At 42.8% G+C, this 14,505-nt stretch overlaps 1 protein-coding gene across 3 annotated transcripts in view; it reads left to right on the forward strand.

Annotated features, from left to right (window-relative positions):
• cep112 (centrosomal protein 112) overlaps positions 1-14,505 on the forward strand; it is a 473,259-nt gene that overhangs the window by 129,196 nt on the left and 329,558 nt on the right. The window lies entirely within an intron of this gene.

Genomic DNA, 14,505 nt, shown 5'->3' on the forward strand with positions numbered 1-14,505 from the left:
GTGAGGTTATAAAGCTTTTGCCTGTTAAAGAAAGGAGACTGATCCAATGCAGCACAGACATTCAATGCGTGCCACGCTGTCACGACCCAGACGCACACCAGTGCGCAATCATATGGGAGCCGCGCTGAGCGCACCTCCAAGCGCGTCTCGCTGCCGGCGACGGCCGGGTATATGGGCCCGACGCTCCAGCGCCATCCATTTTCAGGGCTAGTTGATTCGGCAGGTGGGTTGTTACACACTCCTTAGCGGGTTCCAACTTCCATGGCCACCGTCCTGCTGTCTATATCAACCAGGGTTAGCCCCACCCCTTTCGTGAGCGCACTGCGCGCGGAGTGACCCCTGTTACGAGCCCCCGGTCACGGGGGTGGCGGGCAGGTAAGCTGCTTACCTGCTGCGCGTGACGCCGTCCGCGGCGAAGGCGGACGAGGCGGGGTGTCGGTGCGGTGGGCGCGGTCGTGACCCTGGACGTGCGTCGGGCCCTTCTCGCGGATCGCCTCAGCTACGGCTCCCGGTGGGGCCCTCTCGGGGGAAGGGGCCTCGGTCCCGGACCCCGGCGAGGCGTCCCTTCTCCGCTCCGTAAAAGTGTCCATCTCTTCTTTTTTTTTTCTTCTGTTGTGGCATATGCTGCAGGTGCCTGCTCGTTTTTCGTATGTGGGTAACAACATTTAACTATGTATATATATTTCCCAATTGGTTTAACTGCCACCCGCCTGAATCTATTTAAAATCTTTTTTTTTTTATTTCAACCGCCCGACCCGACCCGACCCGCGGATAAAATCTTTTTTTTTTAAATTTCATCCGCGGATAATCCGCGGACTCCGCGGTTGTGCCCGCAAACCGCGCATCTCTACTATATATATATATACGTATATATATATATATATTAATTTTATTATATATATATATATATATATATATGTATATATATATATATATATATATATATAAAATAAATACTTGAATTTCAGTGTTCATTTATTTACACATATACACACACATAACACTCATCTACTCATTGTTGAGTTAAGGGTTGAATTGTCCATCCTTGTTCTATTCTCTGTCACTATTTTTCTAACCATGCTGAACTCTGATGATGCATTGCTGTGTGGCACGCACAAAAGTGCTTTCATCAAATGCACTAGATGGCAGTATTGTCCTGTTTAAGAGTGTCACAACATTGCTGTTTACGGCAGACGAACTGCTTTACGGTATACAAAAAACGTGACTGCTGTTGTTGTGTGTTGTTGCCGCGCTGGGAGGACGTTAATAAAACTGCCTAACAATAAACCCACATAAGAAAACCAAGAACTCGCCCTTCATCATTCTACAGTTATAACGCGATTGGGCAGGTATGCTGGTTATATTGTGGGTTAGCGGACTCAGGTCCTCATGGACCTGAGTCCGCCTGAATTTCGGGGGATTTTCGGGAGAAAATTTGTCCCGGGAGATTTTCGGGAGAGGCGCTGAATTTCGGGAGTCTCCCGGAAAATCCGGGAGGGTTGGCAAGTATGGGGTACACTAAACATATGTTTATTATTGTAAGTTTGTCCTTAAATAAAATAGTGAACATACTAGACAACTTGTCTTTTAGTAGTAGGTAAACAAACAAAGACTCCTAATTAGTCTATGCAGTAACATATTGTGTCATTTATACACCTATTATTTTGTACACATTATTAAGGACAAGCGGTAGAAAATGGATTATTAATCTACTTGTTCATTTACTGTTAATATCTGCTTATTTTCTCTTTTAACATGTTCTATCTACACTTCTGTTAAATTGTAATAATCACTTATTCTTCTCTTCTTTGATACTTTACATTAGTTTTGGATGATACCACAAATTTAGGTGTCGATCCGATACCAAGTACATACATTGGTCATATTCAAAGTCCTCATGTGTCCAGGGACGTATTTCCTGAGTTTATAAACATAATATACATTTTTTTAAAAACGAAAGAAGATGGTGTGATGCCAAAAAGTATCGACGTAATCATAGTAGTGTCGACTAGATACGTTCCTGTACTTGGTATCATTACAGTGGATGTTAGGTGCTGATCCACCAATGACTTTTCATGGGCGGTATAGTACATACTTGCCAACCCTCCCGAATTTTCCGGGAGACTCCCGAAATTCAGCGCCTCTCCCGAAAACCTCCCGGGACAAATATTCTCCCGAAAATCTCCCCATTTTCAACCTGAGCTGGAGGCCACGCCCCCTCCAGTGAGTGAGGACAGCCTTTTTTCACGACGGGAGGACAACAGGGTGACAAGAACTAAATCATCCAGACTAGAGATAAATTGTATTATTATGTTTATTTTACCTAAAAATAAATATATTTATTAATTTAAAAAAAAAAAAACTAAATACATTTTTACTATATTTTGCTAAAAACATCAAAATTAATTGTATTTTTATTTGTATTTTTTCGTGACTCCTTATTACATCCAGCCATAGAATTATACATTAAAATAAACATATTTTGAAATAATTGATTTTAAATTATCATAATAATTCATTTAAAATGACCATATTTAATTATTAAAATAATTGCTTGTTTATCAACAACTTTAGCATTTTATTCATTACATTTTGAAACTCTCAGAAGCCAAGTTATGTTATATTCCTTAATATTTATTTATGCAAGTTTGAAGTATCAATTATCTAAACACAGTTTTGTTTGCATATTTTCATATATGTATATATATATATATATATATATATATATATATATATATATATATATATATATATATATATGTATATATGTATATATATATATATATATGTATATGTATGAAATACTTGACTTGGTGAATTCTAGCTGTCAATATACTCCTCCCCTCTTAACCACGCCCCCAACCACGCCCCGCCTCACCCCCGACCACGCCCCCCTCCCCCCACCTCCCGAAATCGGAGGTCTCAAGGTTGGCAAGTATGGTATAGTACCAAATATGATTCATTAGTATCGCGGTACTATACTAGTAGCGGTATACCGTACAACCCTAATACACAGTAGCCCACATTTCAGCAAGCATTTTATTATATCAATACTTTAGAAATGACACTCAGATATACATCAGAGTAGTACACCTTGTATTGAAGTGAGGATTTACTATCAACTGCAAATGAGTCAACACAGCCAATATTGTGTTAATAGATGGCAACAAAAGTTTGGACATATTGTGGACATGTTTAGTATATTTTTATTTAAATGAAGATATGAAATAATCCTAAATGAAATACAATGACTTGGTTTATATTATTGTATATACTAGGGCAGGGGTCACCAACGCGGTGCCCGCGGTCACCAGGTAGCCCGTAAGGACCAGATCAGTCGCCCGCTGGCCTGTTCTAAAAATAGCTCAAAGAGCAGCACTTACCAGTGAGCTGCCTCTATTTTTTACATTTTATTTATTTACTAGCAAGCTGGTCTCGCTTTGCTCGACATTTTTTATTCTAAAAGAGACAAAACTCAAATAGAATTTGAAAATCCAAGAAAATATTTTAAAGACTTGGTCTTCACTTGGAATAAGCGGTAGAAAATGGATGGATGGATGGGTCTTCACTTGTTTAAATAAATTCATTTATTTTTTACTTTGCTTCTTATTACTTTTAGAAATACAATTTTAGAGAAAAAATACAACCTTAAAAATGATTTTAGGATTTTTAAACAAATATACCTTTTTACCTTTTAAATTTCTTCCTCTTCTTTCCTGACAATTTAAATCAATGTTCAAGAATTTTTTTAATTTTTTTTTTATTGTAAAGAATAATAAATATTTTAGCTTCTGTTTTTTCGACGAAGAATATTTGTGAAATATTTCTTCAAACTTACTATGATTAAAATTCAAAAAAATTATTCTGGCAAATCTAGAAAATCTGTAGAATCAAATTTAAATCTTATTTCAAAGTATTTTGAATTTCTTTAAAAAAATTTGTTCTGGAAAATCTAGAAGAAATACTGATTTGTCTTTGTTAGAAATATAGCTTGGTCCAATTTGTTAAATATTCTAACAAAGTGCAGATTGGATTTTAACCAATTTAAAACATGTCATCAAAATTCTAAAATGTATCTTAATCAGGAAAAATTACTAATGATGTTCCATAAATTCTTTTTTTATTTTTTTCAAAAAGATTCAAATAAGCTAGTTTTTCCTCTTCTTTTTGTCGGTTGAATTTTGAATCATAAAGAGTCGAAATTGAAGATAAACTATGTTTCAAAATTTTATTTTAAATTTTTTCGTGTTTTCTCCTCTTTTAAACCGTCCAATTAAGTGTTTTTTTCATCATTTATTCTCTACAAAAAACCTTCCGTAAAAGGAAAAAAAAAATGTACGACGGAATGACAGACAGAAATACCCATTTTTTATATATATATAAATGTATTTATTGAGGTATTCTTGTTTAAATCACACTTACGTGTAACTTACAAATGACAATATATTTATTTATTTAAGTGTGTATCAAACTGGTAGCCCTTCGCATTAATCAGTACCCAAGAAGTAGTTTTTGGTTTCAAAAAGGTTGGTGACCCCTGTACTAGGGCATCAAATCAGTGTCAGTTGAGTCGGTCCATAGGTTGCCTGTAGGGATTTTTAATGTCCAGCAGATGTCAGTATTTAGTGACACAGTATCGACACAGTATCAATACAGTTTTGCAATGTGTCGAAACGCTTCATGACGCCTCATCAACCCATCACTAGTGAGCACCATTGTTACTGTATGTTGCACTGCCTTGATCCTCTTTAGCAGGCCTGGCCTCCCTGGCTCTTTGCCCAGGTTTCATGCCACTCTTGCAAATTGACATGCAGGTTTTAATTAGCACGATAAACAACCGCAAGAGGCTGCGGTCCGTTGACAAACATGTTTGCCAATCAGAAATGTTGAGCCTGGCGTTTGTTCATCTCTCACTTCAAACAGAGAGAAAGTCGTCTTACTCATTGCATCACTCTGAACGCCTTTGTATAGCCAGTATAATTAACTGATCCATTAACATTCACAATCTTTGTCTTAGTGGGCAAAGCATGAGGCGCCGACTCCACACAAAGGCAGGACAGAGCCCCCTACTTGCGACACGCTAGTAAAGATTGTTCTACAAAGTAACAGAAATTTGGAGGAAAGAAATATGATTACATAGCCAAATGTCCCATTGTCCATCCATCCATCCATCTTCTTCCGCTTATCCGAGGTCGGGTCGCGGGGGCAGCAGCCTAAGCAGGGAAGCCCAGACTTCCCTCTCCCCAGCCACTTCGTCCAGCTCTTCCTGTGGGACCCCAAGGCGTTCCCAGGCCAGCCGGGAGACATAGTCTTCCCAACGTGTCCTGGGTCTTCCCCGCGGCCTCCTACCGGTCGGACGTGCCCTAAACACCTCCCTAGGGAGGCGTTCGGGTGGCATCCTGACCAGATGCCCGAACCACCTCATCTGGCTCCTCTCCATGTGGAGGAGCAGCGGCTTTACTTTGAGCTCCTCCCGGATGACAGAGCTTCTTACCCTATCTCTAAGGGAGAGCCCCGCCACCCGGCGGAGGAAACTCATTTCGGCCGCTTGTACCCGTGATCTTGTCCTTTCGGTCATAACCCAAAGCTCATGACCATAGGTGAGGATGGGAACGTAGATCGACCGGTAAATTGAGAGCTTTGCCTTCCGGCTCAGCTCCTTCTTCACCACAACGGATCGATACAGCGTCCGCATTACTGAAGACGCTGCACCGATCCGCCTGTCGATCTCACAATCCACTCTTCCCTCACTCGTGAACAAGACTCCGAGATACTTGAACTCCTCCACTTGGGGCAAGATCTCCTCCCCAACCCGGAGATGGCACTCCACCCTTTTCCGGGCGATAACCATGGACTCGGACTTGGAGGTGCTGATTCTCATCCTAGTTGCTTCAAACTCAGCTGCGAACCGATCCAGTGAGAGCTGAAGATCCTGGCCAGATGAAGCCATCAGGACCACATCATCTGCAAAAAGCAGAGACCTAATCCTGCAGCCACCAAACCAGATCCCCTCAACGCCTTGACTGCGCCTACAAATTCTGTCCATATAAGTTATGAATAGAATCGGTGACAAAGGGCAGCCTTGGCGGAGTCCAACCCTCACTGGAAACGTGTCCGACTTACTACCGGCAATGCGGACCAAGCTCTGGCACTGATCATACAGGGAGCGGACCGCCACAATCAGACAGTCTGATACCCCATACGCTCTGAGCACTCCCCACAGGACTTCCCGAGGGACACGGTCGAATGCCTTCTCCAAGTCCACAAAACACATGTAGACTGGTTGGGCAAACTCCCATGCACCCTCAAGGACCATGCCGAGAGTATAGAGCTGGTCCACAGTTCCACGACCAGGACGAAAACCACACTGTTCCTCCTGAATCCGAGGTTCGACTATCCGGCGTAGCCTCCTCTCCAGTACACCTGAATAGACCTTACCGGGAAGGCTGAGGAGTGTGATCCCACGATAGTTACAACACACCCTCCGGCTCCCCTTCTTAAAGAGAGGAACCACCACCCCGGTCTGCCAATCCAGTGGTACCGCCCCCGATATCCACGCGATGCTGCAGAGTCTTGTCAACCAAGACAGCCCCACAGCATCCAGAGCCTTAAGGAACTCCGGGCGGATCTCATCTACCCCTGGGGCCTTGCCACCGAGGAGCTTTTTAACTACCTCAGCAACCTCAGCCCCAGAAATAGAAGAGCCCACCACAGACTCCACAGGCACTGCTTCCATTGTGGTAATATTTAATCTTCAGATTGAATGGGCATTTAGAGGCCATTAACACAGACGAACAAGCGAGAATGTGGTGATCACGTGATGGCAACTAACAAAAAGACACCCTGATCTAGTTTTCCAACTGTGAAAAAATGCCCTTCAAGATGTTCAATATTTAATTAAGTAAAATTTTGCTTACAGAAATTAGTTCATTTTATTTTCTTGTTTATTAAAGGCCTACTGAAAGCCACTACTACCGACCACGCAGTCTGATGGTTTATATATCAATGATGAAATCTTAACATTGCAACACATGCCAATACGGCCGGGTTAGATTACTAAAGTGCAATTTTAAATTCCGTAGTAGCGACCAACTGTAGTTACTGACAGTGGGTTTCTGAAGTGTTCCTGAGCCCATGTGGTGATATCCTTTACACACCGATGTCGCTTGTTGATGCAGTACAGCCTGAGGGATCGAAGGTCACGGGCTTAGCTGCTTACGTGCAGTGATTTCTCCAGATTCTCTGAACCCTTTGATGATATTACGGACCGTAGATGGTGAAATCCCTAAATTCCTTGCAATAGCTGGTTGAGAAAGGTTTTTCTTAAACTGTTCAACAATTTGCTGACGCATTTGTTGACAAAGTGGTGACCCTCGCCCCATCCTTGTTTGTGAATGACTGAGCATTTCATGGAATCTACTTTTATACCCAATCATGGCACCCACCTGTTCCCAATTAGCCTGTTCACCTGTGGGATGTTCCAAATAAGTCTTTAATGAGCATTCCTCAACTTTATCAGTATTTATTGCCACCTTTCCCAACTTCTTTGTCACGTGTTGCTGGCATCAAATTCTAAAGTTAATTATTATTTGCAAAAAAAAAAATAAAGTTTATGAGTTTGAACATCAAATATGTTGTCTTTGTAGCAACTGAATATGGGTTGAAAATTATTCGCAAATCATTGTATTCCATTTATATTTACATCTAACACAATTTCCCAACTCATATGGAAACAGGGTTTGTAATATAAAGTAGTGTAAAGTTCTTACTTATATCTGACATGAAAGCACTAAAACATACCGGTGTAGTGAGTTTACATTATTCACCCAAGGAACTTTAGTTATTAGAGAGTTCCGGTGGGACGGCGGATTGTTTGATTGATTGATTGATTGAAACTTTTATTAGTAGATTGCACAGTACAGTACATATTCCGTACAATTGACCACTAAATGGTAACACCCCAATAAGTTTTTCAACTTGTTTAAGTCGGAGTCCACGTTAATCAATTCATGGTAAGGACATGGATGAGGAGATGCTGCTTCATTATTGTTTGAATGTCATTGAAACAGTTAGCTCCATCTTTTGACACTTCTTCCACTCCCGTCCTTGCACGCTACACCGCTACAACAAAGATGACGGGGAGAAGACACTGTCGAAGGTAAATAAGACCGCCCACAAAACGGTGCATCCTGAAGCGACTGTCAGAAAGTGACTTGAAGATCACTGCACATCATAATGGCAGCTACACTTTCCATCTTAAAGGTCTAGAAAAATGATTTGGGAATGTCCGACGAGCCAGATTGAAAAGCTTAACGGGCCGCATGTGGCCCCCGGGCCTTGATTTGCCCAGGTCTGACCTTATACCTATTATAATACTTGCTATGTATGAAAAGCCCTACCAGAACGTCTTCCTATGAGGAAGCAGTGCCTGGGGAATCTGTGGTGGGCTCTCCTATTTCTGGGGCTGAGGTTGCCGAGGTAGTTAAAAAGCTCCTCGGTGGCAAGGCCCCGGGGGTGGATGAGATCCGCCCGGAGTTCCTTAAGGCTCTGGATGTTGTGGGGCTGTCTTGGTTGACAAGACTCTGCAACATCGCGTGGACATCGGGGGCGGTACCTCTGGATTGGCAGACCGGGGTGGTGGTTCCTCTCTTTAAGAAGGGGAACCGGAGGGTGTGTTCCAACTATCGTGGGATCACACTCCTCAGCCTTCCCGGTAAGGTCTATTCAGGTGTACTGGAGAGGAGGCTGCGCCGGATAGTCGAACCTCGGATTCAGGAGGAACAGTGTGGTTTTCGTCCTGGTCGTGGAACTGTGGACCAGCTCTATACTCTCGGCAGGGTCCTTGAGGGTGCATGGGAGTTTGCCCAACCAGTCTACATGTGCTTTGTGGACTTGGAGAAGGCATTCGACCGTGTACCCCGGGAAGTCCTGTGGGGAGTGCTCAGAGAGTATGGGGTAACGGACTGTCTTATTGTGGCAGTCCGCTCCCTGTATGATCAGTGTCAGAGCTTGGTCCGCATTGCCGGCAGTAAGTCGGACACGTTTCCAGTGAGGGTTGGACTCCGCCAAGGCTGCCCTTTGTCACCCATTCTGTTCATAACCTTTATGGACAGAATTTCTAGGCGCAGTCAGGGCGTTGAGGGGGTCTGGTTTGGTGGCTGCAGGATTAGGTCTTTGCTATTTGCAGATGATGTGGTCCTGATGGCTTCCTCCGGCCAAGATCTTCAGCTCTCACTGGATCGGTTCGCAGCCGAGTGTGAAGCGACTGGGATGGGAATCAGCACCTCCAAGTCCGAGTCCATGGTTCTCTCCCGGAAAAGGGTGGAGTGCCATCTCCGGGTTGGGGAGGAGATCTTGCCCCAAGTGGAGGAGTTCAAGTTCCTCGGAGTCTTGTTCACGAGTGGGGGAAGAGTGGATCGTGAGATCGACAGGCGGATCGGTGCGGCGTCTTCAGTAATGCGGACGCTGTATCGATCCGTTGTGGTGAAGAAGGAGCTGAGCCGGAAGGCAAAGCTCTCGATTTACCGGTCGATCTACGTTCCCATCCTCACCTATGGTCATGAGCTTTGGGTCATGACCGAAAGGACAAGATCACGGGTACAAGCGGCCGAAATGAGTTTCCTCCGCCGAGTGGCGGGGCTCTCCCTTAGAGATAGGGTGAGAAGCTCTGTCATTCGGGGGGAGCTCAAAGTAAAGCCGCTGCTCCTCCACATCGAGAGGAGCCAGATGAGGTGGTTCGGGCATCTGGTCAGGATGCCACCTGAACGCCTCCCTAGGAAGGTGTTTCGGGCACGTCCGACTGGTAGGAGGCCGCGGGGAAGACCCAGGACACGTTGGGAAGGCTATGTCTCCCGGCTGGCCTGGGAACGCCTCGGGATCCCCCGGGAGGAGCTGGACGAAGTGGCTGGGGATAGGGAAGTCTGGGCTTCCCTGCTTAAGCTGCTGCCCCCGCGACCCGACCTCGGATAAGCGGAAGAAGATGGATGGATGGATGGATGGATGAAAAGCTTTTTGCTCTAACCCTGACTTTAGTCGCACATTTCAAGCCTTTATGATTTCAAACTTTTTGTAGAAGTTGTTTGTAGCTCTTTGATAGAAGAGAACAGTCGCTATGAATCCTGATTTGATGTGGAGTGTTTTCATTAACAAGGCAGCCCTCGTGCACTATATTCTCTTTGATGTTTTTAATCATTCTGTGAGTGCAATGCCACCTGAGAGCGTGAACACTGTGATAAGTGGCCATACAGATCAGAGCTTGGTGTGAAAACCTTGAAAAACTGATCAACACAGAGCCTTTATTATTATTATGTTTATGCAGACTGAATATGAAAGTTAGTGTGGAAAAATTTTAACAACCCACGGGGTGATATTTGTCATATATATTTGTCACGTATAATAAACGCAACATTATTAATATTGCTGCTACGGATAATTTAAACAAAAACTCGTCAAAACAGCCCAATACTTATAATATGGGCTTTTTAAACATAAGATCATTGTCTCCCAAAACGTTATTAGTTAATGAGGTCATTAGAGACAACAATCTTAACGTCATTGGTCTTAGCGAAACCTGGCTCAAACCAGACGATTTTTTTGCGCTAAATGAGGCATCTCCTCCTAACTATACGAATGCGCATATTGCCCGTCCCCTTAAAAGGGGTGGGGGAGTTGCACTCATGCACAATAAAAACTTTAATCTTACCCCTAACCTAAATAATAAATACAAATCGTTTGAGGTGCTTACTATGAGGTCTGTCGCACCGCTGCCTCTCGATATGGCTGTTATCTACCGCCCCCCAGGGCCCTACTCGGACTTTATCAATGAATTCTCAGAGTTCGTTGCTGATCTAGTGACGCACGCAGACAATATAATCATAATGGGGGACTTTAATATCCATATGAATACCCCATCGGACCCTCAGTGCGTGGCGCTCCAGACTATAATTGATAGCTGTGGTCTTACACAAATAATAAATGAACCTACGCATCGCAACGGTAATACGATAGATCTAGTGCTGGTCAGGGGTGTCACCACCTCCAAAGTTATGGTACTTCCGTATACTAAAGTAATGTCCGATCATTACCTTATAAAATTCGAAGTTCTGACTCATTGTCAACAAACTAATAATAATAATAACTGCTATAGCAGCCGCAACATTAATGCTGCCACAACGATGACTCTTGCTGACCTACTGCCTTCGGTAATGGCACCATTCCCAAATTATGTCGGCTCTATTGATAACCTAACTAACAACTTTGACAATGCCCTGCGCAAAACCATTTATAGTATAGCACCGCTAAAACAAAAAAGGGCCCCTAAAAGGCGCACCCCATGGTTTACAGAAGAAACCAGAGCTCATAAATTATCATGTAGAAAGTTGGAACGCAAATGGCGCGCGACCAAGCTTGAGGTTTTCCATCAAGCATGGAGTGATAGTTTAATATCGTATAAACGCATGCTTACCTTAGCTAAAGCTAAATATTACTCAAATCTCATCCGCCTCAACAAAAATGACCCTAAATTTTTGTTTAGTACAGTAGCATCGCTAACCCAACAAGGGACTCCTCCCAATAGCTCCACCCACTCGGCAGATGACTTTATGAATTTCTTTAATAAGAAAATTGAACTCATTAGAAAGGAGATTAAAGACCACGCATCCCAGCTACAACTGGGTTCTATTAACACAGATACAACTGTATCTACGACGGATACTGCAATACAAAATAGTCTCTCTCTTTTTGATGAAATAACATTAGAGGAACTATTACGGTGTGTAAGTGGGATAAAACAAACAACATGTTTACTTGACCCACTTCCTGGGAAACTTATCAAGGTTCAAGTGCTGGCTGTCCAGAGTCGGGACCCGGGGTGGACCGCTCGCCTGTGCATTGGCTGGGAACATCTCTGCGCTGCTGACCCGTCTCCGCTCGGGATGGTGTCCTGCTGGCCCCACTATGGACTGGACTCTTACTATTATGTTGGATCCACTATGGACTGGACTCTCACAATATTATGTCAGACCCACTCGACATCCATTGCTTTCGGTCTCCCCTAGAGGGGGGGGGTTACCCACATATGCGGTCCTCTCCAAGGTTTCTCATAGTCATTCACATCGACGTCCCACTGGGGTGAGTTTTTCCTTGCCCTTATGTGGGCTTTGTACCGAGGATGTCGTTGTGGCTTGTGCAGCCCTTTGAGACACTTGTGATTTAGGGCTATATAAATAAACATTGATTGATGTGTCTATGTTGTCAAAATGTACATGTAATACACGTATTTGCAGAAGTTTTTTTTAAATTATTAGACAAATGGTCAATAACTGGGAAATTAGTTGCTAAATTCCGCTTCTGCAAAGATGTTTCGCTTGATGGCGGCCATTTTTTTCAAACAATTTTGTCCAAATTTTACACATTTGTGCGTGTTAGTCCCCTAAGTTTATGTGTCAAATTTGGTGCTGATTTGAGATTTAAACTATGGAGTTTAAAAACAGTGCTTCCACGAGCGTGTTATTGAAATGATACAAATTAGAATATCGTATGACTTGTGGCTTTGTTTTAATTCAGAATCATTCGTATAAATATATATTAGTTCAGTGTATGCATAGTATTTGTATCATAGAGGCTACTATGGGCTATGTGTGGGCCTGGCGAGCTGTGGGCCCTTAGAATTGCCATCACACCCCCTATATGCGGGCCCTGTTCCCAGGTATTGCGAATTGGCACCGTATCGGTTCAAATGTGAAATGTACCCACACCACTTACTAAAGGGTAACATTTTTTCTACAGAAGATGTCAGGTTCAAACTAGGGATGTCCCGATCCGATATTTGGATCGGATCGGCCGCCGATATTTGCCAAAAAATGCGTATCGGCAAGGCATGGGAAAATGCCGATCCAGATCCAGTTTAAAAAAAACAAACTCCGGTCCGTGTTTTCCAACGCACCGATTTAAATAATACATTCCACTTTTCTGCTGCTCCCTAATTTCCGTTCCGCATTTCCCAGCACACCTTCAACACATCCACAGGTCTGTGAATTCTCACGCAGTTGCTTTTAGCTGCTGGCATTACACGACAGGCTCTTCTCACTCTTTCCTGTGTCTCCCTCTCACTGACAGCAAGTGCACCTTCTTACACACGTCACATACTGTCACGTCATACATCACATACGTATACGTCCTCCCCGAGCAGAGAGGTAGCAGCATGGCTAACGTTAGCTGTGATGCTAGCGCAGCCGTGCGAGCAACGCTCCCTCTAAGGTGCTCGCCTGTGCAATTGCGCACTGTTTAAGCGTCCTCTGCTCATAGCAAATCTATGCCACGCACAAAATCAAATAAAAAAATAAGCGCATAACAATTTTCGACACACGGACATGACAGAGAAAACAATTTTCGTCATCATTGTTCAAATATTATAACGTCTGTCGAGACGCTTATCTCCATTCGGTGCCACACGTCCACACCATCAAAATGCTGAGGCAAAAATGTCCACATCAACACCGTATGAAAAAATTAGTGATTTTTTTTAGTTGTGATTTCCTTCTCTGCATGAAAGTTTAAAAGTAGCATATATTAATGCAGTATGAAGAAGAATGTTTTAATGTAGACATGCAAGCCTTGAAAGAAAATGTTGAAAATCAAGACTACATTTCCTGCAAATGGGTGCATTTCTACCCTATATTTTAACTTTAGATTTATTCTCATATCAAACTCTTTTGGCTGTCTTTTTGACACTTACATCCGGCGCCCCCCTCCACACCCTGGATTATAAATAATGTAAATAATTCAATGTGATTATCTTGTGTGATGACTGTATTATGATGATAGTATATATCTGATAGTATATATCTGTATCATGAATCAATTTAAGTGGACCCCGACTTAAACAAGTTGAAAAACTTATTGGGGTGTTACCATTTAGTGGTCAATTGTACGGAATATGTACTTCACTGTGCAACCTACTAATAAAAGTCTCAATCAATCAATCAAAACACATAGAATCATCATACTGATGTGATTATATGCATCAAGTGTTCATTCAAGGCTAAGGCAAAATATCGAGATATATATCGTGTATCGCAATATGGCCTTAAAATATCGCAATATTAAAAAAAGGCCATATCGCCCAGCCCTAGTTCAATGATGCCATTTCTGTTTGTCATGTATAATTTTGTCTATTTTGTGTTTATCCTTGAATAAACAGGTCAGTTTCTTGTTACCAACCATTGTGTATTATTCAAACTCCCCTAATTCAGCTGGCTAGTTGTTATCAAGAGTACTAAAACCCTTTTCAACATGATTCTGACAACTAAGTAGGCTAAATAACTTTAAACTTTAATACATGCTCGGATAGGCCAGTATCGGTCAGTATCGGTATCGGATCGGAAATGCAAAAACAATATCGGTATCGGATCGGAAGTGCAAAAACCTGGATCGGGACATCCCTACTCCAGTGCGACTTATATATATTTTTTTCCTTCTTTATTATGCATTTTCGGCCGGAGCGAC

This window comes from Nerophis lumbriciformis, linkage group LG22 (genome assembly GCF_033978685.3).
Source record: "Nerophis lumbriciformis linkage group LG22, RoL_Nlum_v2.1, whole genome shotgun sequence".
NCBI lineage: Eukaryota > Metazoa > Chordata > Actinopteri > Syngnathiformes > Syngnathidae > Nerophis > Nerophis lumbriciformis.